The sequence below is a fragment of the Strongylocentrotus purpuratus genome, unplaced genomic scaffold (genome assembly GCF_000002235.5).
Source record: "Strongylocentrotus purpuratus isolate Spur 01 unplaced genomic scaffold, Spur_5.0 spur5_scaffold_3, whole genome shotgun sequence".
NCBI lineage: Eukaryota > Metazoa > Echinodermata > Echinoidea > Camarodonta > Strongylocentrotidae > Strongylocentrotus > Strongylocentrotus purpuratus.
In genome coordinates, this window is record NW_022145609.1 from 4,403,676 (window position 1) to 4,430,932 (window position 27,257).

Here is a 27,257-nt window from a genome sequence, read left to right on the forward strand (position 1 = left end):
ATAACATGTTTTTAAAAGCAAATAGCAGAAAACACACTATTTAACAATAAAGATATTGTTATGACACTCAACAAGGTTTGTTATTCATGTATATGGGAAGATAAACACGTGTTGAACTCCGAGACTGGAGTAAACATAACCTAGATTTAGCAGATGGATTGTTTGTGGTTAATGAAAACAGAGTTCCACGGTTTGAAAAAGGCGGTGTGCTTTCTTAATCTCCTTAGACTATCTCATTCCAATTGTTGTTTTTTCCTCTTTTTTGTTCACTCTCTTTCTCTCTCTATCCCCATTACGCTCTCTGATCCACCATCTCTCTCTCTCTCTCTCTCTCTCTCTTGCTCTCTCTCATAATCTCCATCATTCATAACCCAGTATGGGTTGTCTATCTGCTCTTCATCTCGATTTCCAAACTATCATCACCTTCCTTCCTTCTTTTTACCATGTATCACACATCATGTATGAAATTAGAATCATCATCATCACTATCATCATTCTCATCATCATTCTCATCATCATCATCATCACTACCACTATCATCATCATCACCATCACTACCACTATCATCATCATCATCATCATCACTATCACTATCATCATCATTCTCATCATCATCATCACTATCATCATCATCATCATTATTCTCATCATCACTATCATCATCATCATCATTATCATCATCATCATTCTCATCATCACTATCATCATTCTCATCATCATTCTCATCATCATCATCATCACTACCACTATCATCATCATCACCATCACTACCACTATGATCATCATCATCATCATCATCATCACTATCACTATCATCATCATTCTCATCATCATCATCACTATCATCATCATCATTATTCTCATCATCACTATCATCATCATCATCACTATCACTATCGTCATCATTCTCATCATCATCATCACTATCATCATCATCATCATTATTCTCATCATCACTATCATCATCCTCATCATCATCATCATCATCATTCTCATCATCACTTTCACTATCATCATCATCACCATCATCTCGTCATAATCATCATTACCATCTAATCATAAATTGCCATTGCACTTTTTTCATCACCAACATCACAATCATCATCACTGTCATCATCATCACTATCACTATCATCATCATCATCACTGGCACTATCACCATCATTATCATCACCATCATCACTATCACTATCATCATCACCATCATCTCGTCATAAATATCATTATCATCATCATTCTCATCATCATCATCACAATCATCATCACTGTCATCATCATCACTATCACTATCATCATCATCATCATCATCATTCTCATCATCATCATCATTCTCATCATCACTATCACTATCATCATCACCATCATCTCGTCATAAATATCATTATCATCATCATTCTCATCATCATCACCATCATCATCTTATCATTCCCATCATCAAAATTATGATTGTCATAATCATCATTACCATCTGATCATAAATTGCCATTGCACTATTTTCATCATCATTCTCATCATTCTCATCATCATCATCATCATTCTCTTATCATCATCATCATCATCATCATCATCACTATCATCATCTTATCATTCTCATCATTAAAATTATGATTGTCATAATCATCATTACCATCTGATCATAAATTGCCATTGCACTATTTTCATCACCATCATCATCATTCTCTTCATCATCACACAATCATCGCCATCACTATCACCATCATCACCATCCTCACCACCATCATCATCTTCTTCGTCATCATCACCATCATTATACCATCATCACCACCAACATCTTCATCATCATCATTATCACCATCATCATCTTCACCATCATCATTACCATCATCATCATCTTGTTACTAAGTACAAGTGGCAACCAACTACGTTAACAACATTGTGTTCTGTTTTGTATAGTCATTTATTAAAGCATAAAAGTTATACATTCATGTTTCAACGTCACAGACATAAATACATGACATTTATTGACATTATATTTTCAATAAAACAAACATTACAAAAATCCTCTAACTAAAGCTGGTATCCTCTTCTAAGAGTCATAAGGGTGTAAGCTCTATCTTAGTAAATACAAGAGTTAACATCCTTCCGGCTCTAAACAGACAATATGACACTATTACAGCCATAGCCAATTCTAACTTTTAAAGTGAACTTGACCACCTACCATCAATTACTAACAAATATTGTCTATTATAATATTCAACTAATTACATAGGGATTATCAACATCATAACTTCCCCAAAACATCACAATCATTATAACAAAGGGAGCTTTATATCATTTTTTGTATAGCCATCTGATTACAGTGACAAATCTACAATAAAGTATTTGCATGTTATGGCAGATTTTATAATCATGCAATCACTATGTGGTACATGTTGATAAAAGAAACATGTTTTTTTCATGTAGGATGGGGTAACTATGCTATAATTATAATTTCAAACATGAAATGGCATCTTAAACAAAGTGCACTTACATTTACATAAAAAAGTTTAAGCTCTACAATAACATGGGGACTTATATTGCACTTTATTATATCGCTAGGTCACTCACAATGATAATGATGATAATAATGATAGCAGCAATCATAATGTGCTTTAGATCTAATCACCAGTAACTGTTCTGAGAAGCAGAAGAAATCGAAAGGACCTCATTTTTGTTTAAATTTTGTAAAATTACATTATATCCTATTTTTATGTAATCCAAATATAAATGTTCTCCCCATTGTCTAAAACTAGAATTATTAATTAAACATGGTATTTTCCATAACACCATTTACAAAATCTTTACTGCAAAATATATTTCCACCAATATGCATTGTAGATATATCATAAGCTAATTCTCTTCCCCTCACAAGCTCAACCTTTTCAACAGCATTTCATCGACATAATTAATAAACAAAATTGTTCCACAAATAACTAGTAATAGAAATTAGAAACTTAGAAAACTTCTGTGAGTGGATCAAATTGATGGTTTCATACCTTAAAAATGTATCTTTCTACAGTACAAAACTTGAAATAAAGCTCTCTCATTTTCTCAGTCAGTTATTTGATGCCATACCCTCCTACTATTGTTTTGTTGTGATATTGCTCCTGTAGTTGATGGCCGTACTATTATATTATTAATATCTGCTTACTTTCTGAAACATACAATATCAGCCTTGAGCTGCATGTGATGTTCTCTTTTTAATACATTTAAATAAACTTTTTAAATGAATTTAATTCAATCAATTCAATATGCTTTGATATGAACCTGGCCTTTTCCATATACCCTTTATGCATTTCCATTGAATAGAGATGGCTACTGCTGCTGCTGCTGTTGCTGCCAATATCCTAAATTAATCTATCTTGGGATGCATGCAACCACTCAATACCATAGATGTTGAGTTCCTCTTCGTCTATCATTTGTATCCGTTCTTGGTAAATCATCATTGTCTATCATTAATCCTTTCCTTGCACCCAAAGACAACTGTCAAAAGAGCCAATTAATTGTTGTCTGAAATATACTGCAACCACCATCAAGGAGAGGAGTAGTCTGTGAATGTTGAATAGCTCCACTTTATAGGATGCTCCTGGAAAGTTCATGGTAAATACTTGTAGTTCTCGTTCTTGGATGGACTAGCGTTGTTCCAGTGATTTGTCTCTAGCAATGACAGAGTCTTCAAACTTGATCATATATGTGGTTCCTTTATGCCAATGAGCTGTCACCTTTGCAGGCTGTAGCAGAAGACAAAGACAAACAGAGAAAGAAAGAGGAGAGCAGAGAGAGAGGGGAGAGATAGGTGAGGTGAGAGGGGGGAGAGAGAAGGGTGGGGGCGAGAGGAGACAGGGGAGAGGGAGGGAAAGAGAATGAAATTAACTTCTTGCTGTCTCACCTAACAACACATAATATGGCTCAATCTGCATATCTCACCATTGAAAGATATGACTCTCTACAGGTGCCTGTATATTATACATCATCACTTTGTATTTGATGAACGAAAAGATATTACATTTTGAATATATTAACAAATGGCCTCTCCATATCTGTTCCATATTATCTCACAGTGGTATACGTGTATATTCCTTTCATATAATCTACCACTTTGGGGGCTAAACTTTTGTTATATTGTTTGGACTATTTTAACATGTTTAAAACAGAGAAGGTCAGATAAATATTCATAAGCACCTTTTGATTTTCAATGATAACAAGATTGAAACGTAATGTCACCTATAAAACATAGAGGCAATTAACTTAAGTCTAGTCCCTGCACTGGCAGACTGCCTGATGTTTGTAGGCTTGAATACCAAGATCCTCCTACACAATAGGCCTGTCTTCATCTATCTTAATTATCCTGATCGCAAATTAATTCATCAGCATGCAGTTACAATTAGCAGGATATTTGGTGGAGAAAATATCCCAAGAAATCTTGGTCTTGTTTCCAAAATATCCTGCTATTTTGGAAGTAGTGGGTTAATTTGCGCCCGTCCGAGCTAGTTCGTGATGAGCGTATCGGTCTGGTGAAGACGCAGTTTCGAGCTGCGCTTATTTGGCAAACTCGAGCTGATGATGACAGGCCTATAATGAACCTACCGGTAATATAAACTATTGGGAGAGCCTGAGGGAAAGGGTTTCATTATTCCAAAGTGTTATGATTAGTCAGCTCTACTGCAATACATGAATGTCACAATTTGACACAAAAATGTTTTAAGAAAATATGACTTTGAAGTATGATCCGTTTTGCCTGCGAGCAGTGTTAACCTTTTTGACCTTGTATATTAGAATGTTATTCAGGTATGTACATTCAATCACAATCGGACAATAAAGTAATATAAATTGGTATTATTTTCAAGTTGTTTTTACAAATATCGCTATACAGAGCATCTCCCTCGGAGTGAGATTCATACATGTAAAATGATATCATTACAATGGTCAGTATTATTTTATCATGATATATATCAAAAAAATTTAATTGAATTGATTTCTATAAAATAAATGAAGCAAGTACATGTACCAATATTTTTTTTTTTTTTTTTTCTTTGCATAGAAGCAATCATACTCTCTGTTGAAATCATCTCTATGGGCTGTCCTGTGCACAGAGCACATTTCAAGAAATAAATCCTCAAAGGTACCAACTTCACATCACCTAGATCAAAAGAAATGCAGATTAATATTTTGTAAAATACCACTAGCACTGCTGGTGTGCTTGGGCTTTTGAATCCACTACCTTCTCACCTCCAGCTCATTGTTCTCAGATTTCAACTAAAACACCTATAGGCCTACATGTCAGTGGTCCTAGTACCCATTCAATTATCTGGTAATTTCTAAATAAATGGTAAATTACAGTCATGCAAATATTGCTGCTATTTTTCTTTCTGAGCAGACACTTAAATTCATCAGCTTTGATTACTAAGTACATGTTGATCTTACTAGGGCCATTACAGGCCTAACAGCAATTCACATGTAATGATAACTTACTTCAATTTTGGAAAAGACAGTATTTGAATAGCGCCATCTTGCATCCAGATAAATGACAGTGTAAAGTTAACCTAGTCATGGTCATTGACTTTTCTCATTCACATTCAAGCTTTAACACAAACAATTTAAATGATTGTTTTTAATACGTCGACTAGGGAATTCTTTCCTTCACCTAGGCTTATATTGAAACCATTCAGTTCCTGGGCGATGGGTTTAATTTCTGCACCTACATGTAAATATTATAATTTAAAATGTAAGTACATGTACACATTTAATAAAAAATTTGCCTTTTTAGCTAGCCATAGGGGGCATTTCTTTGCCAAATCTAGTAAATTAATCTTCAACACTTAACCCCACAATTTTCTAAACATTCAATGTGAAACGACAATTGCTTGATTAAGTTTTGGCAAAATCTCAATGATGGAAAAGGGGATGAGGAAAGTTGAAAATATTTTATTGAGTTCAAAAAACAAAATGACGTGTCAAATTGGACCACTGAGATAGGAATGTTTATCAAAATAAATATAGAGCCTGGGGGGGGGGGGGTGTTTCACAAAGATTCAAAGTCGAACTTAACTCTAAAATGGACTTTAATATTATGGAGAGCCATTGTAGCATTACAATGACATATTTGCAAAAGCAAAAATTCAAGTATTTTAGACTTATCATGAATTCCACATCAAGAACATGAAATCTCCCATGATAATAGAAAATATGAAAGATTTGAATAATTATTTTATGCCTTTTAAACTAACGTTTACATGATATTTTCAAGGATGCTAACGGCTTTCCATAATTGTTAAGTCCAACTTAGAGATAAGTTCAACTTAGGATCTTTGTGAAACACCCCCCAGAATGAAAAAGATAGAGTGAAAGATTGTCCTTCATCCACAGGTGTTAATTTATGTGTCACATCAGATTCCTTCAAATGAAATCATAAATGTCAAAACTAAACGATTCAGTAATGTTTCAGATCACATAGTCTATCAAAAACGTTTCATTGTTTCAAAAGAAAATGCATGTTGCAAGGTTTAGAACTCCCCTGATAGTCCTTACGAGTTTCTACATTATGAAAGTAAAAGATAAATGTCTGACCTCCTGCGATATGGCACTTCATGTCCTTTACACTTAAAGGGAATATTGAGGTGTGGAAAAAAAGGACAAATATTTTTGAGCTTTTTCGTTCTTTATATGTCAGTGTGGAGGAGTATCATGGAAAAAGTGTCCCCTGAAAAGAATTGGTCTTCAAATGCCCTCATATTAGAGATATGACAAGTAGCAGCTAATGGTTGTGGAACACACTTTCATGCCACATGTTTGTGTAGTCCCATATATATACACATGTAGGTGTACAGTGGACATGACTTTTAGCAAGTCTGGGTCAATTTCTTCTTTTTTTGATGATTCCAAAATGCTCACAGTATACACAGATATTTATCTGCTACATGAGCAACCTTCCCAATTGCTATTAGACAATTTCTTTCACAATGCAGTCGCATGACCAGAACTCAACTTTATCTTTAAGTCAGAAATCATAGCAGATTTTACTGTTCTTTTTGTTTATTAATTTAACGCACTCACAATTTCACTCACAAATGTTTTGCTATGGTCAAGGTGAACACATTGTATGATCCTTCCTCTACAGACATTTTGTTGGAAGTAAATATTTCAAAATAGTAGAACAATTTGTGAGAAAGTAAATTTATGTCAGAAAGAATTGCACTTTAGTAGCACTGTTTTATAGCTCTGTGGGTGTTGTGTGGGTTGTAAATCAATGCTTTAATCACTTGTGGTGAGAATTGATGACTTCAGCTTAGTTCATATCTACTTTTGTGCTTTACCCTACTTTTAAGTTACACATAGGAAGACTGATGCAATTGGCTCCTAGTTAAATTGTGCCTATTCTACTTGTTCTGACAAAACATTCTGAAAAATTGCAATTTATTCTGGACAATTGGCAATCTATGTGCGTAGCTTTTACCCAAAAGGCTGAAATAATAGTGGCTTGTCCAGATTTTTTTGTAGCCATGTTCATACATAATGTCCCCGAACTAAGCTCAAACTTTTCATAAAACTTTTCAGTTGTAGGAATATAGGATCCCCCCCCCCCTTTCAAATCTTGTATGAACTATTCCTAAGCTAGTAGGGGTGTTATGGTCGAGTGGATATGTCACCTGACTTTGTGGATCACAAGGTCTGCGATTCGAGTCTCGCCGCGGCACTAAAGTCCTGTGGCAAGAGATTAATCTACATTTGCCACACTCAACCCAGGTGAGGTAAATGGGTACCTGGTCGGATTATTCCTTGAAATGGAGTCTGGACTGTGCGCTGATAATGGCTGCCGTAGCTAAAGGTAGGGTAATCATTTCCAAAGCTCTTTGACAGCGCATAGGGACGTTATATAATGTGATATGCGCTATACAAGAACAGAATGTTATTATAATTAAATCATGCTCTGTATTTTTGTATTTTTTTTTCATACTTACAAAATTACATCCGTTGAGTATAGCCTCTATGATACCAGCTGTAAAGGCAGCACAATTCAGACTACCTGCATGGTGAGAAACAAACAATCTTAACTTTATCATTGTACAGGGTAACCTTCATGAAGATGTAGGACTACATCGAACATAGTCCAGAATCTGGCCGGTTCTTTATATTATATTCCCTACAATTGATTCAACCCGCCGAATATGGATAATCAACAAACCCATATATACGCTCACAAGCCCAGCCTATAAGCGCCGGGCGTCCTAATATAATGATCACGCCATCTTTGGCTGGCAGCAAGTAAGTGGGGGAGGTTGCGTTGCTTTGGTGTGGTGGAGATCAAAATTAAATAGGCCAGACCCTGGACTATATCGAACATCTTGACTTCCTTTGCTCACCAACTCATGCTCCAAGTTTTATTTTAAATAAATGGTCACTTGTACATTGACAAACACTGTGAAGAAAAGAAGAAAGAAAGAAAAGATACATGTTGCTTTATTAATTAAGCACTTAGGAATACAAGATTTTACAAAAAAGGGAAAGAAGAAAAGAAAATGGTGCAGGAAACAATTTTGCTAAAAGAAAGTTATAGAATATAAAATATGGGGAGAGCCAACAGCCCCCCCCCCCCCCCCCCCCCGCCCATGGGTACGCAGAATTCTGAAATTATAAATGCATTACAACACCTCCTTCTCTGACCCCCTCAACCTGTCTCTTCCCTTTCACCCCTCCCTCCCTCCCCATCCCCGTCTTTCACCCCTCCCTCCCTCCCCATCCCCCTCTACCCCTCCCTCCCTCCCCATCCCCGTCTACCCCTCCCTCCCCCCCATCCCCTCCTCTCTCATCAATTACAATTCTGTCTGAGAGGATCATTTCTAGTTCTAAAAAAACTGCGACAATACACAAATATCTGGAAGCAATTGCACATTTTTAACTTGACCCCATATCATAAATGTTCTGCTTAGTTCTTTCAGTGACAACATTCATCTTCGGTGACATCGGGGGCATCTGAGATACACAACATGCAGCTTTCAAAGACCTATCAAATAACATTTGGATATATCCTCGGTCTACTACTACGACTTCAAGATGATATGAAGCAAACGCTGCAAAATTCTTGATAGATTAGAAAGAGTTTGGATAAATGAGCCTTTAAAGGTTACTGGAATTCTAATATTGAACAAGTAATTAATCAACATAGAATGACCCACCTTTGTTTTTTCACTATTTCTCAAATAATCCCTATTGTTGTGAGGAAAGAACAAAATATTACAGAAAATTACACCAAAGTATCTATCTCCTTGTACAGAATTGCAAGGCCTTAAACCACTTTGTCAGACTACCAGGACACTCCACCAATATCAACCAGAGGAAGGCTTTCATCTATTTCTGTGAATGAACAGATGGAGTTTATATCTAGAGGTTACAATCGAAAAGCGGATAGAGGACTTGATCAACAGGTTGATTAGAGTTTCAATGGGTAGATAGCAGGCAGGGCTGATCAGCAATCTCATCAAGGTGCTGATCAAACAGTAGAAGATGTAGAAGTAGAAAGAGTTGATTAAGGAGTCGATCAAGGATTCTAATAAAGGGGTTGATCAAAGAGACAATGAAGAACCGGGATTAAGTTATTAACAATGGACTAAATTAAGTAGTTGATTGGGATGCTTGAGGGGCCGATCAGAGAGGTGATGAAGTTGTTGACTGAGGGAGTTTTAAGGAGTCAATCACAGAGCAGGTCGAGGAGTTGATCAATGAGTCAATGGAGGAGTGGATCACGGAGTAGGTTGAAGAATTGATCTAAGAATTGGTCCATGACTCAATCAAGAAGTGAACAAAAGAATCAATCAGGGAATTGATCAAGGAGGGGAAAAAGAAGTCATTCAAGGAGTTGATCAAGTGCAATTGTTTAAAGAGTCCATCACAGAATTGATCAAAGAGTCTATCTAGGAATTGATCAATAACTTGATTTTATGGGCTGATAAAGAATTGATTAAAGAGCACCAGAGAATACCCAAGGGCAATCCTTTAACCTTACTAAAAGGTATCACAGAGCTTTCGTTTGACTGTGTGTTCCACAAGCATTTTGAAGCCTTACCACCTCCTCATTATCCCTGCTTTACAAGTCTGAAGAGAAAGGACAAATAAATTACTCAATGAAGAGTGTATCTCATTCATCAACTCACACAATACAAATACAAAGCCGTAGAAACCTTTCTAATCATTGCATTCAACTAAATTACACAGTGCTGCCTTTAAGTATCCATTCAATGTGTGATTTTTTTGGTTTACACTCAAGCAACTCAAAAGCCTCTTTTCTTCTCATCTTCATTGTTACTCCACAAAGACAACGATTGTCCTCAAATCTGGTGGATCTTGTCTGTTCTTTTTGCAAACTGATGACTTCAATAGGTCAATAAGATTTCTATTCCAAGTTGCTTCATCCATTATTGACACAGTGGAGTGTGATATCAAGGGTTCAGTCACACAAAGACGTAACTCCATAGTTTGCCAAAATGAGTATTTGATATCAAAAAGTTCAGAAAAATGCAGGCTTTCCAGAAAACACAAAGACTTAACTCCTCCCAACATCCTATTGAAGTCAATGGCTAGTGAAACATAGACTGAACTCATTAAGGCCCGCTCAGTGACACATAAACCACTTTTTCTCAAAATGGCCAAAATGGAGTTATGTCTTTGTGTCACTGACCCCTCAATATGTGATTTGGAGGTATTCTTCAAAGTCCCTTTCTCCTGTAAGAGGTAAGAAAGGAAGGTGTACCAAAATACCCCCCTTCTGATACGTCAAAGGAAAGATGAAAAGCCATCTCAAACATCTATTCAAAGCTTTGTCTTCTCTTATTCTTCAAAGAAGAAAAGCCATCTCAAACATCTATTCAAAGCTTTGTCTTCTCTCATTCTTCATTATTCAATGAGCATTATAATGGGTGGAATAGCCTTTCATTCCAAAAAGAGGACCTACCACAAACTTCTGACTTCTGATCTACGAGTTAAGAAAAGGGCATTGTAAAGCATTCAACATCTTTTTACGCCATAAGATATTGTATTGGAAGGAATATAATATGTATTTAATATATTTCAATATTCTGTTACAATAGGGAAAAGGATATTATAATGAATACAAAGAGTCACTTGAATGAAAAAAACAGAGATGTAACAAATATTTGAAAGGTTGGCCCATGATTTCTGATTTTAAATACCCATATGAAATATTGAGGTGATATTTCTCAAATCAGCCTCTGTGAAACTTATTTGCACGACTGATACATAGGGGTTTAAATTAGCATACATGTACATCACTTAAACAATTGGTTTTTACATATGCCTATAACTTGTATAAATTTATATCCCTGGCCACGATTTTATTCACTGTCTTCTGTAAAATATTTTGAATTTCCATTATAATACAGACAAGAAAAAATGAAAAACAGCTTGCCATTATATGTACATGTATCGTGCTATACTCTATATCAGCAAAATCTAAGGAAATTCAAAGAGAAAAAAAAGGGAAAATAGGTGGTGGTGGGGGGGGGGGGTATCCAAAGTATGATACCAATGTCTTGCCAACATTATCCTGAGCAGCTCTAAAGATGCAAATAATCTAAGAGAAGGAATGTAATTAGAAGAAGTCTAAGTGAATAAGAACATTTTCAATCGTCAATTTATTTGCCAATTCAACTGAAATACAGAGAGAAGCACAGTTACCCATCACATAAAGGAAATAATACAAAGAGAAGGAAAATTGATGACATATAATTTACATGCTCAAAAGGAGATCCATTGTATTCCAGAATAAGACAGCAAAAGAAAAGTTAATATATTAACGTTTTAAACACAACTGAGCCATTCTTAAGACCTGGAACCTCTATTGATCAGTCTTAAAGGTCATTTTATATCTTATCAATGTCTTATTTATTCATCTTCTATTCTCCTCTTCTCTTCTTGCTTGACTCTTTCTCCAGGATGAGAATAAGAGGCCATAGAGCTCACAAGAACCTATTCTATCCAAGGAGGGAGACAGTGCACACGTTTGTTCTACTCCCCATACAACTTGAACACTTTACAGGTTTCATACCTCCAAGAGTTTAAATTGAAATAAAAACTTCAATCTTTCCTAAAAGGTTTCTTTTGTTAATTCTTCATCCTTGCCCATCTTTCTTATTAGAATAAGCGAGGGATTGGTGTGTTTGACTGGCAATGAAGAGAAGTCATCCTTTCTTAGTTTCTTGACCTTACATAGTTTAATGACCCACACAGTACCAAACAGAGCAAGAAGGAGAGTGTGAGTGGTGTGGGTGTGTGTGTGTGTGTGTGGGGGGGTGTCTATCTGATTTGGAGGCCAGGCAAAGAGGGTAGGTAAGGGTAGGATGGGGAAGGGGTGGAGAAAAGCCCATCTGCACCACACCTACCACCAGCCCTACACCGGTCCACAGAATAGGAAGGAGGGAGGGAGGGTATAGGGCAGGGGAAACCACCTACTACCAGACCTGCAGGGGTGTTGTAGTGGAGTTGAGTGCTTTAAACATTCAGCAATGGATGTTCCAGCCCTGGCATGACACAAAAGGTATGTCCTCATCAGCTCAAGATTGCCAAATAGCTCATTATTTCTGATTTGGGAAATAAGCCCGAAGTTACAAATCACGTCTTCATCAGCTGGAGACTCTACCTTGAAACTGGACCTTGAGAAATTAGCTAAGATATATTTTGCTCAGTGTTTGCGCATAGCGCGAGTCTTCGGGCTGGTGAAGACGCACCGGACAAATAGTGGGATATTTTGCAAACTATAGCCCACGATATCTTGGGATGACTATCTCAACAAAATATACGCTAATTGCAACTGCAGGCTGATGAAGTCGTTAAATAGCTGGATAATTTGATTTCGGGAAAGTTTAATTAGCGGGTTATTTGGCAATCTCAAGATGATGAAGGGCACGTTTATCGGGGCTTGCCACTTGATATGTACATATCGTACCCCACTATACGATCGTGATTTGCGGGATGTCGCGTTTATCGTCTCTTCACGATTCAAAATAAAGGCCTGGTCTCTTTGCAGCTGCTCAGCGCCGTTTGACCCGGGAAGCAGACAGTTTCTCCGAACCGGAAACTAGCCTGGGAATTCCTATTCGTATGTGAGGTTCAAAACAGCTTTGCGTTTATCGATCTCTCAGAAACATGATTCTGGCTGTATGTCACATTCAAAACACACCTTTTTGCGTCTTTAGATATGCCCATATCTAAAGCCCTTTAAAAAAGGCTTTGCGTTTATCCCCTTCTAAATTTGCCTGAAAGACGTTTGAGAAACCTGATTCTAGCCAAAAATTTGGTCGATAAACGCAACCGAAGACAGGCCTTAATATCTTATGGCTACACATGCTAATCTGCTTTTTCCAATCCTGACCCAGGTGTAGTTGACTTTTAACTTCATACTTTTAATTACCATGTTACCCCAACAAAGAACTTGGGGGAGTCTCGTTCAGTAGTAGATGCAAATTTGAGTATATTTTGAGCATTCGGCCCTTTCCATTATAATCGGTCATGTATTGGAATTTAAGCAAGGGGATTTAGTTTAGAATGTGAGAGAGATGAAAAGTGCTATCTGTACTTTTCAGCTCCCATTTCCTAGAAATAAGGATCACTGGAGGGGGTGTCTGGTAGAGACACAACCATCAAAACTTTCCTTCTCATGCTTGTTTCAGTGCACATCACATGATGCAGGTAAATAGAAGTTGGGGACAGGAGATGAGACAGGATTGTCATGTAGTTGAACCTGCCTTTTAAAAAGATTAAAATAAACATTCTACTGATATTATTTTTTTTAAAACACATTCTGTGGTGCCAAACTCACTGATTTGTGATTATCAACCCCCCCCCCCCTCCCCCGAAGAAAAAAAAAGTTTTTTGTATTTTTCTGAAAGATAAGACATACCGGTATTTGTATTTTTCTCAATCTGACTATCTCAAACAAAAGACATTGCTCAATAAATATGTAAGTGCAACAGAAATAGACATTACAGTGGAAGCTTCTTAATTTTTAAAATTCCACTTCAAATATTTGACTAGGATGTTTTACAATATCAGAAGAGAACATTAAGTACTTTCACACACTTAAACATAGTCATTTATACTCCTATTAAGACTACCATACTAAACATTCAATCTTTTGAAAAAGATTGAATCTTGACATTTGTAATTGAAGTACGCATCGAGAACATTAAAGGAAACATCAAAGAAAAGGACTACAACGTTTTGATAGAACTTATTTCTTAACCTCTCTTTAAAGGGAAAGTCCACCCCCAAAATAAGTTTGTTTCGATAGAGGCAGAATAATAAGAAAATCAGGTGAGTGAAAGTTTGAGCAAATTCTGAATGAAAATAAGAAAGTTATGAATTATTGGAGTTGTGATCAATCAAATACAAATTGGTAAATCTGTGACTTATTATACGAGCTCTCCTTCATTTGCTTTGTGCATAATATTCCATAAAATCATGTTTTCTTCGTTATTGATGACGGAATATATATTTGTTCCTTGCAGGGGGAGTATAGAAACATATTTGCAATTATTATATTTAGGATGCATGTATGGTTGAAATTTTTCTTGAGGGAAAATGAAAATTTTAGATTTTTTTAGTACTGAGCAAATGGAAGTTGAGCTCGCATGATACGTCATAGAGTTGCCAATTTGTGTTTGATTGATCACAACTTCAAAAATCCTAACTTCCTTATTTTTAATCGGAATTTGCTCAAACTTTCACTGACTTGTTTCTCTCATTTTTCTACTCCTATTAAAACTAACTTAATTTCAGGGTGGACTTCCCCTTTAAGAGTTAGTACCTTTAAGGTCTACTTAAATAATTCACCAGAAAATCAGATTACTATTGATATGTGGGCTGGTCTGTTTAATCGGAAACAATGTTTAGTAATCCTTATTTGCTGAAGTGATAACCTTTTGTACCAACACTTGATCAAAGGTCTGCAATGTGTTAACTATACTTATGATACATTGATGATCTAGGGGCAGGGCATGATCTTAAAGCCCCACCACACTAGTTTGGCCAGGAGGGATTACACCTCCCTGCATTGGAGACATGAATGGATGAATGAATTAATGAATAAATTAATTAATGAAATTTGTAATAAATAGATAAATAAATAAATAAATGAAGAAATAAATAAACAGACACATCATATGATTTTCTTACAGGCAATTTTGTTTTTAAACTCATACCTGTACTAACAATTTATTCTCCAAACCATAGACATGGGACGGAATGTGGAATAAAAAGCAGTTGTTTCATGGCACAGACAGAAATATGGTACTAATTCTGCATTTGGCTTTCAACACTTCACTTTTCAGACATTGGTCTGGTATATCCATTGTATAATCCTGTGAAACAGTAAAATTAAATATTTCTCTATTCTTAGCAATCCATGAAACATGGGAAAGCAATAACAGAAAGATATAGAGCTCTTTGTGTGTGCTTAAATTTTACTTGCATGGATTAATTCACATTATATAGTTATGGTATAAAACGTGTATACCGGTATATATGAAATTGTATCAAACTAAATAACTGTCTCTACAAAATAAATCATATATGAATTCAGGATCAAAATTATTATGGGGTTAGAGAGAATGGGGTACATTTTGTCCTTGTTTTAATACTTATTTAGAACATAAGAATTTGATGGAAAATGCAGTTTCACAGAAAGTATAACATTTCATAAAAGGTTTTCTGAGCGTTTTCCATACGTAGTACTGCCATCTCTCATTACAACTGTTCTTTAATTAACCTAAACATATTCATAGAGGAGGGTATTACTGACAAATTAACATCATGAAATGAATTTTTCTATTGCCAGAAAAGACATCCTCCTAAAAAAAGGTAAAGTGAACCTGCTTATGATGCATTACCATGGTTACCAAGGTCTGGTTCTCTGGAAACCCTTGAAACTAGTTCAAAGGCAATATTATGACTGGCACGCCACTCCATTGCATACATAGCTTCCAGATATAACAGTCTGGACATGTTTACCACACCAATGTGGGGGTGTGGGACTGACACTCAGTTATAACAAGAATGAATGAATATGATGACAGATATGACATCGACATGTGTTGATTCTGGAGTATAGAGTGTTGGAACAGACAAAAAATGAGACAAAATACTTTTCCTACTTGACCCAGACCCATTTTTAGGGGTAAAAGTTTCAAAAGAATTTTACTCCTATTTTACACTTTTTTCCAGTTACAAGGTTAATACTATTTGTATCCTTGATTGAAATGCCATATCTTGTTATTTTTCTTTCCGGATCTCATTTACTCTGAAGAAAATGTGCCAAAAATGTATCCATTTTAGGAAGAAAAGTCATAGCCTGACCTACATGTACTTCTTGCACTCCTAGTAGTGTATAAGCTCAGATTCATGGAAATCTGGGCTGTAATGTCAAATATAGCTTACATAATTTGAGATCGCTGGTGGTGAGAAGAATTGAATAGAAAATATGTTGGTGGTGAGAAGAATTGAATAGAAAATATGTTGGTATGAAAATGCAATATTTGCTTTTAAAAAAAAAAACACCTGGAAGAGCAATTCAATAAAACAAGCATTTCCAGGAATTAAAAACAATTCATGTACCATTTACTGCACCTGAATCTCTGTAAAGAACATTTCCCATAGTTCATACATGTATCATGCATGATCATTTCCTTATATGGTAGAAACTTGAAAGCAAGAAGAAGAAAAAATTGTTATTGCCCGAACAGTCTAATAGAATCTCATTGTGGTTGTTAGAATATGACGATACTGCCTATCACAATTTCCAACTTACATTACGGTTCATCATTTCATACCAATTTTGTTTACATTAATGATTCTTTGAGCTTGTCTTGTTTAGCAGGTATTCATAGTACTTTGCATAGGATTGATGGCTCAGTGGTAGAGCAGTGGCCTCATAACTAGGGAGGGGGGATTCCCGGTTTGAAACCAAGTCGATGCGCTAGTGTCATTTGGAAAGGTGTTGAGCATCATTACAGCGTCCCTCAGATAGAACGTATAGTCTTTAATCCCCTGGTTGCTGACACATTTGCTTTCTTAGCAGTCAGATAAAAACAAAACTATCAACAGAACAAAGAACAGTGACGCAAATTTGGCTGTGGGAATTGGTCAATAACGTAGGGAGGAACAAATTAATCTCAACATATGTCTGTTTAGAATAAACTTACATGGTAAATGAGGAAGGAACTTATTTCCAGTGGTAAGTTGCCTGTGGGTCTGGCTTCCTATAAATGGTATTTGTCTTGCATATGTTATCAGTCATTGTGAAATACATGTATGACAGTAGCTGTGTTTTCATTAGCCTTCAATAGGATTAAATTTATTTTGGATATTTTAGAAAAGTTTAAAATGGCCAACAACTGATTTCATGGTGGTACAAACAATTCTTTTACAAAAGTTTAGGCAATCTGGGGACCTACAACAGCAAGGGGTGGAGAATGAGACAAATCTTGCTGATGATATTACCATGATTAGTTGATCATCCTATTGCTGTAGATCTATAATCACTGTTTATCTGAAGTCCAAGATATTAAGAATTTTTACTGATAATGACTCCAGGCTTTATTTTGTCAAAGATATAGGGTTAGGGTTGCATTTGGGTTCTAAGTTAGGTTTAGGCTTAGGGTAGGGCTAGCTAGGGTTGCAATTGGGTTCTAAGTTAGGTTTAGGCTTAGGGTAGGGCTAGGGTTGCAATTGAGTTTTAAGTTATGGTTAGGGTTAGGGTGAGATTAAGGTACAGTACTATGACCAGGGTTGAAGTCAGGAATTTGGTTAACTAGTGCAGGAAAATAATGAGGAGCAATTGCTGCAGTAGCAAGTATCCTACAACCCTCATCATCACTCCATCTGATCATACGTTGACAACCAGTAATGAAAGGAATATAATACTCATTTAATACAAAATCTAATTCTCCGACTTGCATTTCAGAGGATAGTGGAAACAGGGGTGTCAATATTTTGCCCAATCGTAAGTTGTATAATGAAAACACACCAACATAGCATGTGACAGCCGGAAATTAACAGTCACAAGCATTAATTAAAACAGAGACATACAAAACAAAATCATTAGGTTCCTAGAATAGATCTGAATATATTCTTAAAAACATGTTGGCTTGGTTGGACATCATGGTGTTAATTGAGTTTCCACAGGGGTTAGTTGTAAAGCAGGATACGTCCAAATGACTGGAGGGTGGTCAAGCTGTCTCTTTTTGTTTCATTGCTTAAAGGTAATGCAAAGTTTTGGGAAATTTTGAAGATTGGATGGATAGTAATTCTTTACAATTTTGATATATTTTGATACCCCTGTGGATGTATTATAAGTACTAGAAAATTTAGCCCCTAAAACACTTCTGCTTTCGAGAAATTAAATAATCAAAAATTTACCATTGCCCCTGCTAAATTTCAAATATTTCAAATAGTGCCTAAGGCCATTCCATGGTAGCTGCGACCATGAAAATCTCAGAATATGCAGTTCTGATATATAATTTCCAAACGGGAATAGCAAATTAGATGATTGTAGTCAAGAAACATTGAGCTAAAGTAATATCAGTCTTGAGAGGGCGCTATACAACATAAATAGTTTATTATTTACAATTTCATCCCTTTAGAATCAATTTCAACCGCGACAACGATCACTGAAGTATTGTAGAATCGTATGCTTCCAATATGTTCATCTGAACCAAATTCATGACCCCATACCAAAACTTTGTATTACCTTTAACCCCAGATGGATCAGAGAATCAAAGATAGCTCTTAAATGATCATTGTCTGCTGAGAGCACGAAGGGTGTTAGCTAAGACGTACTGGTAATGACCTTATTGCTCTGAGCAGACAATCTGAAGGACAAAGACTAAAAAACATAAGATTTCATGTCAAATAATGCAAAGGGTCACAATCGTTAAGAAGTACTGTGTGATCACATTCATCTTCTAGACATACATGTAGATAAATTCCAAAATCACTTTCCGAAACAATGTAGATAATTGACATAGAAAAGGAAATGAAAGGTAGCTTACATGTATTATATAGTCAATTAGTCATGACCATGATCTAAACTACTTTTTAACTAATTTTAAATATTATTCTGCTCTGGGAGAAAATTTAGGCCCAGGGTGTAACTAATGATTACTACCATGCATTTATTGTGTGAGAGAGGAGAAAGAGAGATTGGAAAGATGGGAGAGAATAAAATAGAGGGGGAGATGGGGAACAAGAAAAAGAAAGAAAGAAATAAAAAGAGAGAGAGGGGTAGATGGGGGAAGAAGGCGGAAACAAGAAACTGTGAGAGAATTTTTGTTTATATATATATATATATTTTTATTTTTTTTTGGGGGGGGGGAGGGGTGGGGGAAGATTACCAAAAGTGCACATCACTTTATAACAAATTACTAAAATCCACCCCCACCAACACCCCCAGCCCAAAATAAAAATAGAAAAAGAACAATTATTATCAATTGAAACCATGTATTTTATCAAAATACCTCTGTTTTCAATCATTTCATGAGACAATCCAGTGACAACACTAATTACAATAGTGAGAGGTTCACATGACAGTGTGTTAAATAACATTTTTTAGGGTTGTTGTTTTAAACTTAAAAGTTATTTTGTTGTTAGGGACCGCGTGGACGTACTCCTGGTTATGAAACTTTAAATTAATTGGAAATTGCAAACCACGACAGATTTTAAGGTTGACGCGTTATTAAGCAACAAGGGGTCCTCACTCAAAGTTATGAGCAATGTAGTGTAAACATAATCAACTATGAGATTACACCAGCTTGTAGGTAATATGACTGCTTTTCCTGGCTTGTAGTTCATTTTGAACGCTCATATCAGGAATGTGGGAACTCTCATTGTTGTCAGTGGATAGTTGTTTATAACTTCAAAGTTTTACAAACTTAAAGTTTAAAACTATGACAGATCTGAGTGAACATAGCCTATGTTATTCAATCTTTCTTCTATTGAATTATATGATTCATGACAGGAACAAAGCCACATAATTCACACCAAAAAATCCTTCACAGAACTAATATGTTTTGAGTATATCTTGATTCCTTTCCAAATATAAGGAGTCTTAAACTCTTAATCTTAAAGTTCCGGCAACTGTCATGAACTGAAAAGACTATTAATAAGGGGGATGGAGGAAACTTTTAGAAAAATCAAAATAACTAGTCCTTATGGAGTAGAGAAGACAAACAAACAAAATAAGAAAGAAAAAAGAGCATATGTGCGTGCAAATGACAGACACAGAGACATAGAAATAGATTTGGAGAGACATAACAAGAAAGATAGAGAGATAGAGGGGGAGAGGGGAAAGGAGAAAGACATAGAGTTTGAGAGTTTGAGAGAAGGAAGAAGATAGAAAGACAGATGCCATAGGGCAGAGAGTCAAATGTGTACACAGATTTTGAAGGGATTTAGAGAGAAATTAATATATCATCAAATGTAGAAAAATATTAGTGAATCTTTAGCCCATTCTTTTATCAAAATATTGGGATGTGCACTTGTGACTATTATTGTGTATTTGTTTATTAGAAAAAATAGCCATGTTAGGTGACATAAACAGACAAAAAAATGTTCAGAAATACATGAACATTTGATGTATTCATACTTTTATTACGTTCCCAACTTCACACTTGCTATTCCTCATAACCAATTGGATGCTAACATTTGCTGCATGCCAGGGGGGGGGGGGTAGACTTGATGTGAAACAACTACTCAGAAAGTTTATAATCTGGAAATAAAGCCTGATTAAAAAAAATTATGAATATAGTTTGTGCAGCCAGAAAATGCATGAAGGAGAGAGGAAGGGAAGGGGAGGGGTAGTACGTGCAGAGAGGGAGAGAGAGAAAGAGAGAGAAAGAGAGAGAGGAAAAGGAGAGAAGAGAAAGAGATTGGGAAGATGGGAGAGAATAAAAGAGAGGGGGAGATGGGAGATGGGAGATGGGAGAAAGAAAAAAAAAAGAAAGAAAGAAAGAGATAGAGAGAGGGGGTAGACGGGGAAAGAAGGAGAAAACAAGAAAACTGTGAGAGAATAAAAAAGGCAAAAACTACCTGGGTGGTCAAGCAGAATCTCAAAATGTAGGAGAAAAGAAGACACTGGGAGCACAGGAAAATGAATACAAATTGATCAATTCATCATGAGGTATTAAGAGTATTGTACCAAAAGAGCCTCTGTTGACATCCATTCTTCCTCTTACTTTCAATAGATTCTATAGCTTTCTAATGATGTTCATTTATGGTTTAAATTTGGGTATTTAAGCCCCCGACCATCTCCCCCAGTAATATTTGGCCACCAGAGGTGCATGTAATGTCCAAATGGTTCTCAACAAGCAATTAATCCCTAAAACTGCTTGTTGTGAGCTATTTGGACATTACCTCTATTCAAAACTATGAGTTAATCTCCCTCTGTCTCTCAATACAACAAACATTCATATTCTCAAAGCATATTCATGGCTCAATGAGTTGTAATTCTATTTGAAATTTTGCCCATTGAGGTACAAAATTGAGGTTTTCTAGCTGATGCTTTCTTAAATGGATCTATGGGGGAAAAACAAATTCTTTTATCACACAAGTGATAATCATCTAGAAATCAAAAAATCATGCAGACGTGCCACCCACTGCTGCATTGTATCTGCATCTTTCTCAGACCTATACATCCTACTACGGTATTTAGATAATCTGCCATTCTGCATCTATTCAAAGCCAGGACTCATAAAGAAGCTGCCAAAGGTTTGCCACCCTTTTGCACTCCATGATTTTTTTAACACAGGGATGTTCTCGCTTTTCTCATGAATTATCCTTCTGTTTACTTTTCTTGCTGTGAATCGTGAATGAGTCTGCCAACAATGAAAGTAATGTTACTAAATGATTCTCTTGTCTCTGTGTGGAGCCCCACAGAATACCCCCCCCCCCCCCTATTTTTTGTATATCTTTGACTATGTATGTATGACACAAGTATATTTCTAGCCCCCATATAGTCCCTCCTCTTAGTTAATTAGGTACCCCCTCCTGCGAGAGTGGCCTCACCCACAACCAACCTAAACACACCAGCTGGGATACCTGGAGTGGCTTCTCACTTTGTTTTTGCCACGCATCTCAGTCAACACCTTCTTATTTTGTCTTCCTTTAATAGGTAAGAAAGAATCTTATATTATTCAATTGTGTTATATTCTTGTTGTTCATAATATGTGCATTTCTAAACTATTAGCTTCACTATTCACATATCTTGTATTACTGTGTAAAAAGAGATATTAATGATCTTTGCCAATGACTTGTTGGATTATATGACATGTGGACTATGAGAGGAAATATAAGAAATGCCATGTGGGAAGAGATGCCATGTGGGGAGAGATAATGTCATTGATGAACATAGTAATCACTTGTAGAGATGATAGGAAAGTATTATCGTGTGTGTGAGATTGATGATTATGTTGTTTGATTTAGACAACATTTTAAGTAAGTTTTGAGAAGAGAATATACTTTATTACTGTCAGACAGTCAGTATATTTGTCTTTTGCTCGATATTCATGTGTATATATATATTCTTAGCCAAGGACATGTGCCATTTACTATGCATTATGCCAAAGCACATTGTTATATATTCTAGTTCGAGTTAGATACAGTTTTAGTAGCGAAATGAGTGGTTCAAGTCCAGATTATCTTTAATTTTCAGTATTATGGTATGAGTGAGTGTGGACGCACCATGTGTATAATATTAGTGTGTTATTAGGTTATGGCAGTGCGTGCAATGTGAACACAACTTCTTATCAGAGTTCTTAATCCCCTCTCCCCCCAAGCTTGACCATCCACTGCAATGCATTACACGCACACAGTGTAGATAGAGTATATGCTATACCCAAATGCTATGTTGAGAAGTGTTAGAGATAGAATGTGTTTGTTTTTGACCCATGCTGGAAATGGTATCTTAGGCGGGAATGAAAGTTTGGTAGAGTCAGCAAAATGAGAAGACAAAGGATTTGAGTTGGGGAATACACTTGTTGAGAAACACATGGTCAAATTGTGTAATAGTTAGCTAGTGATGGATGGGTTGATGAAATATTGTAGTTAAAGACTTGCATAATCACTGTCTGGAATTCATTGTATTATATTGTTAGGAATGATAATTCAGGTTAAATGTTATTGGGAATTACTCTCTCTCTCTCTCTATATATATATATATATATATATATCTCCCTCTCTTTCCCCCCCCCCCCCCCCTCTCTCTTTATATTCTCTCCCTCTCTTTCTCTCTCTCTCTCTCTCTCTCTCTCTGTATGGTTCACCCTTTCTCTTTCACTCTCACTTTGCTTTGTATATAACCATGAAATGAATATACATGTATTTAGTAAAACTATTGGTTGTTGTTTAGAATTAGAATATGAACTGTATGTGAAGATGAGATTATACAGTAAGAAGAATTCGTAATATTGGTTGTAAGTTTGTTAGAGCTATTAGTACAGACTGCAGACTAAGACTATTTGCCAGTTCTGTGAATATTGTAAGGAGTTTAGGATATAAGTTGTTGAAGATGTATCTTTTCAAGTTCAGTAATCTCGCTGAAAAAGATAGTATTAGATCAAAGTGATGCAGATGACTATTGGAAAATACATGAGCTATAGTTAAGGAAGAGTTATAAGTTTATTCAGTATTAATGTGAAGTCCTGAGACAAGAAGTAACTTGTGAATTTAGGGATTAGTGAAGACTGAGAGTAGAATTGCATTCTAAGGGTCTATGTGTACAGTGGATCCTCAGTCTTGGAGCGTAAAGAGTAGAAAGCTTATTAGGCAGTATTATAGGGATGATTATGCCAACATTCTTGTATTAGGTCTATATATGTGATTTCTTGAAAGAGACGCTAAGTGAAGAGTTATATGATTAGAAGCTAAAGTAGATTGACTGATACCGCAATGTTATAGACATTTGATAAGGGTTAAGTTATTTATTAGTAGCCAAGTTATGATTATGAGATCGATGAAGAGTTGCACTTTTACATAAAGCATGGAAGTAAGGATAGTTTCGTTTAGAGATAGTAAAGTAATGAAACTAACCAGATGATGTTCCTAGTGATATAGTAAGAGAACACTGAGAGCTAATGAATTCAATGTATGCGAAGTTTGCGAACAGGTAGATTTATTTGTGTTTAATACTTGAAGAGTATTGTTAATGTTATGCCATTTGATCGTATATATGTTATTGTAAGAAAAGACTGTTATTGTAGAAGATTAAGTAATAAAGACTTTGTTTTGCCATTCATCCTAGTCAACATCTATTCTATTTTGTCTTCCTTTCAAAGGTATGCCCCCTCCCTCGGGGTGTGGGCGCTACAAATTTGGCGACCTTGCCAGGACGGCCATCGTCGAAGAGACACGAGGACGATGTGTCGTCCTATGACACGAACAGTTGGATAATCGAAGAAGCAGTGATGTAACGATAAAAAGGACCAGAATAGTCAGAGAGTCGGAGAAGACCATCCCTGATTGGAAATGAGGTTGGCTCAGCATCAGAGAGAATGGGACAAGCTGCAGAGAGGAGAAAAGGCTACTACGAGCGTGCAGTATGCAGCAGGGTGCTACAGCAAGGAGATATGGTTCTGGTGCGAAGTCTGGCCCCTCCAGGTGGCCAAGGGAAGCTTCACCCTTACTGGGAGGAAATAGATGGCGGAGCAGTGAGTGGAGTCAAGGATGTCCAGGGGTACTCCAAGCCGCCATCCTCAACAGCCCAGCCCCCAGCACCGTTCCAGTACCGGTATGACCCACCATCCTACACCCATCAAAGGCCATTACAGATACAGACGCCAGTAGCCCACCAGCAACCAACCCACTACCAGCGTCAGATGACAGAAGACCAGCTAAATTTTTCCAGCGAGCGAGTCAATCATTCGACCCGCGAGGAAGGCCTCAAACGGATTCTTTTTTGTTTTTAATATTTTGTTTTACATTAGATGCATCGTTATTTAGAATCATGTGCTAGCTGTTTAGTAAACCAGAAATACGAGTAATGAGAAGTAGTAAGATGAAACAAGTTGTAAATCGTTTCATGAATTGTGGTGTAATATAAGGAAACAAGCGATGACACTCGATAGTGATCAATTGATCTTTGTGATAAAGTCTTCGGGATGAGTCGCGAGCTTCCCAAGAAACCTTCACCGTATGTCAGGCGCGCCCGTAGAATGGGTTAATGTTTCGCAAAGTTTATTTGTATGGAAGAAAAAGCCACGTAATTCTGATACGATATTATGATATGTAATTCTGAAGCTTCAAGTACCTATTAGGTTTCGCTATAACAAGTTGCAACAAGTGTATATATGAACTCGATGTACTACATGTATTTCGCAGAAGAATTGGAGCACGATGATCTGTCAGCGTTGCAAGGACATAGACTCTCATGGACTTTGGTGATAAGTCTCACCCCCCTGATCTGTCCTAAGTTCATGACGACATTGAACAAGAACTATATGAACGTTAAAAATGTTATACTATAATCATGAATTATTGATGTAAATGTTTGAAAGTTGAAATGTCCAGGAGACATTTATTTTTGGAGGGGAAGGTGTGGAGCCCCACAGAATACCCCCCCCCCCCCCTATTTTTTGTATATCTTTGACTATGTATGTATGACACAAGTATATTTCTAGCCCCCATATAGTCCCTCCTCTTAGTTAATTAGGTACCCCCTCCTGCGAGAGTGGCCTCACCCACAACCAACCTAAACACACCAGCTGGGATACCTGGAGTGGCTTCTCACTTTGTTTTTGCCACGCATCTCAGTCAACACCTTCTTATTTTGTCTTCCTTTAATAGGTAAGAAAGAATCTTATATTATTCAATTGTGTTATATTCTTGTTGTTCATAATATGTGCATTTCTAAACTATTAGCTTCACTATTCACATATCTTGTATTACTGTGTAAAAAGAGATATTAATGATCTTTGCCAATGACTTGTTGGATTATATGACATGTGGACTATGAGAGGAAATATAAGAAATGCCATGTGGGAAGAGATGCCATGTGGGGAGAGATAATGTCATTGATGAACATAGTAATCACTTGTAGAGATGATAGGAAAGTATTATCGTGTGTGTGAGATTGATGATTATGTTGTTTGATTTAGACAACATTTTAAGTAAGTTTTGAGAAGAGAATATACTTTATTACTGTCAGACAGTCAGTATATTTGTCTTTTGCTCGATATTCATGTGTATATATATATTCTTAGCCAAGGACATGTGCCATTTACTATGCATTATGCCAAAGCACATTGTTATATATTCTAGTTCGAGTTAGATACAGTTTTAGTAGCGAAATGAGTGGTTCAAGTCCAGATTATCTTTAATTTTCAGTATTATGGTATGAGTGAGTGTGGACGCACCATGTGTATAATATTAGTGTGTTATTAGGTTATGGCAGTGCGTGCAATGTGAACACAACTTCTTATCAGAGTTCTTAATCCCCTCTCCCCCCAAGCTTGACCATCCACTGCAATGCATTACACGCACACAGTGTAGATAGAGTATATGCTATACCCAAATGCTATGTTGAGAAGTGTTAGAGATAGAATGTGTTTGTTTTTGACCCATGCTGGAAATGGTATCTTAGGCGGGAATGAAAGTTTGGTAGAGTCAGCAAAATGAGAAGACAAAGGATTTGAGTTGGGGAATACACTTGTTGAGAAACACATGGTCAAATTGTGTAATAGTTAGCTAGTGATGGATGGGTTGATGAAATATTGTAGTTAAAGACTTGCATAATCACTGTCTGGAATTCATTGTATTATATTGTTAGGAATGATAATTCAGGTTAAATGTTATTGGGAATTACTCTCTCTCTCTCTCTCTATATATATATATATATATATATCTCCCTCTCTTTCCCCCCCCCCCCCTCTCTCTTTATATTCTCTCCCTCTCTTTCTCTCTCTCTCTCTCTCTCTCTCTCTGTATGGTTCACCCTTTCTCTTTCACTCTCACTTTGCTTTGTATATAACCATGAAATGAATATACATGTATTTAGTAAAACTATTGGTTGTTGTTTAGAATTAGAATATGAACTGTATGTGAAGATGAGATTATACAGTAAGAAGAATTCGTAATATTGGTTGTAAGTTTGTTAGAGCTATTAGTACAGACTGCAGACTAAGACTATTTGCCAGTTCTGTGAATATTGTAAGGAGTTTAGGATATAAGTTGTTGAAGATGTATCTTTTCAAGTTCAGTAATCT

The 27,257-nt window shown here is 36.3% G+C and overlaps 2 long non-coding RNA genes across 2 annotated transcripts; one reads left to right on the forward strand and one right to left on the reverse strand.

Moving 5' to 3' along the window:
- Positions 1–1,899: 1,899 nt before the first annotated feature.
- Positions 1,900–8,344, reverse strand: LOC115928729. Its single transcript, XR_004066205.1, has 2 exons — positions 7,959–8,344; positions 1,900–3,731 (listed from the first exon to the last, which is right to left on the reverse strand). It is a non-coding gene; the product is annotated as an uncharacterized LOC115928729 (long non-coding RNA).
- Positions 8,345–23,290: 14,946 nt separating this feature from the next.
- Positions 23,291–26,724, forward strand: LOC115928706. Its single transcript, XR_004066192.1, has 2 exons — positions 23,291–24,332; positions 25,840–26,724. It is a non-coding gene; the product is annotated as an uncharacterized LOC115928706 (long non-coding RNA).
- Positions 26,725–27,257: the final 533 nt, after the last annotated feature.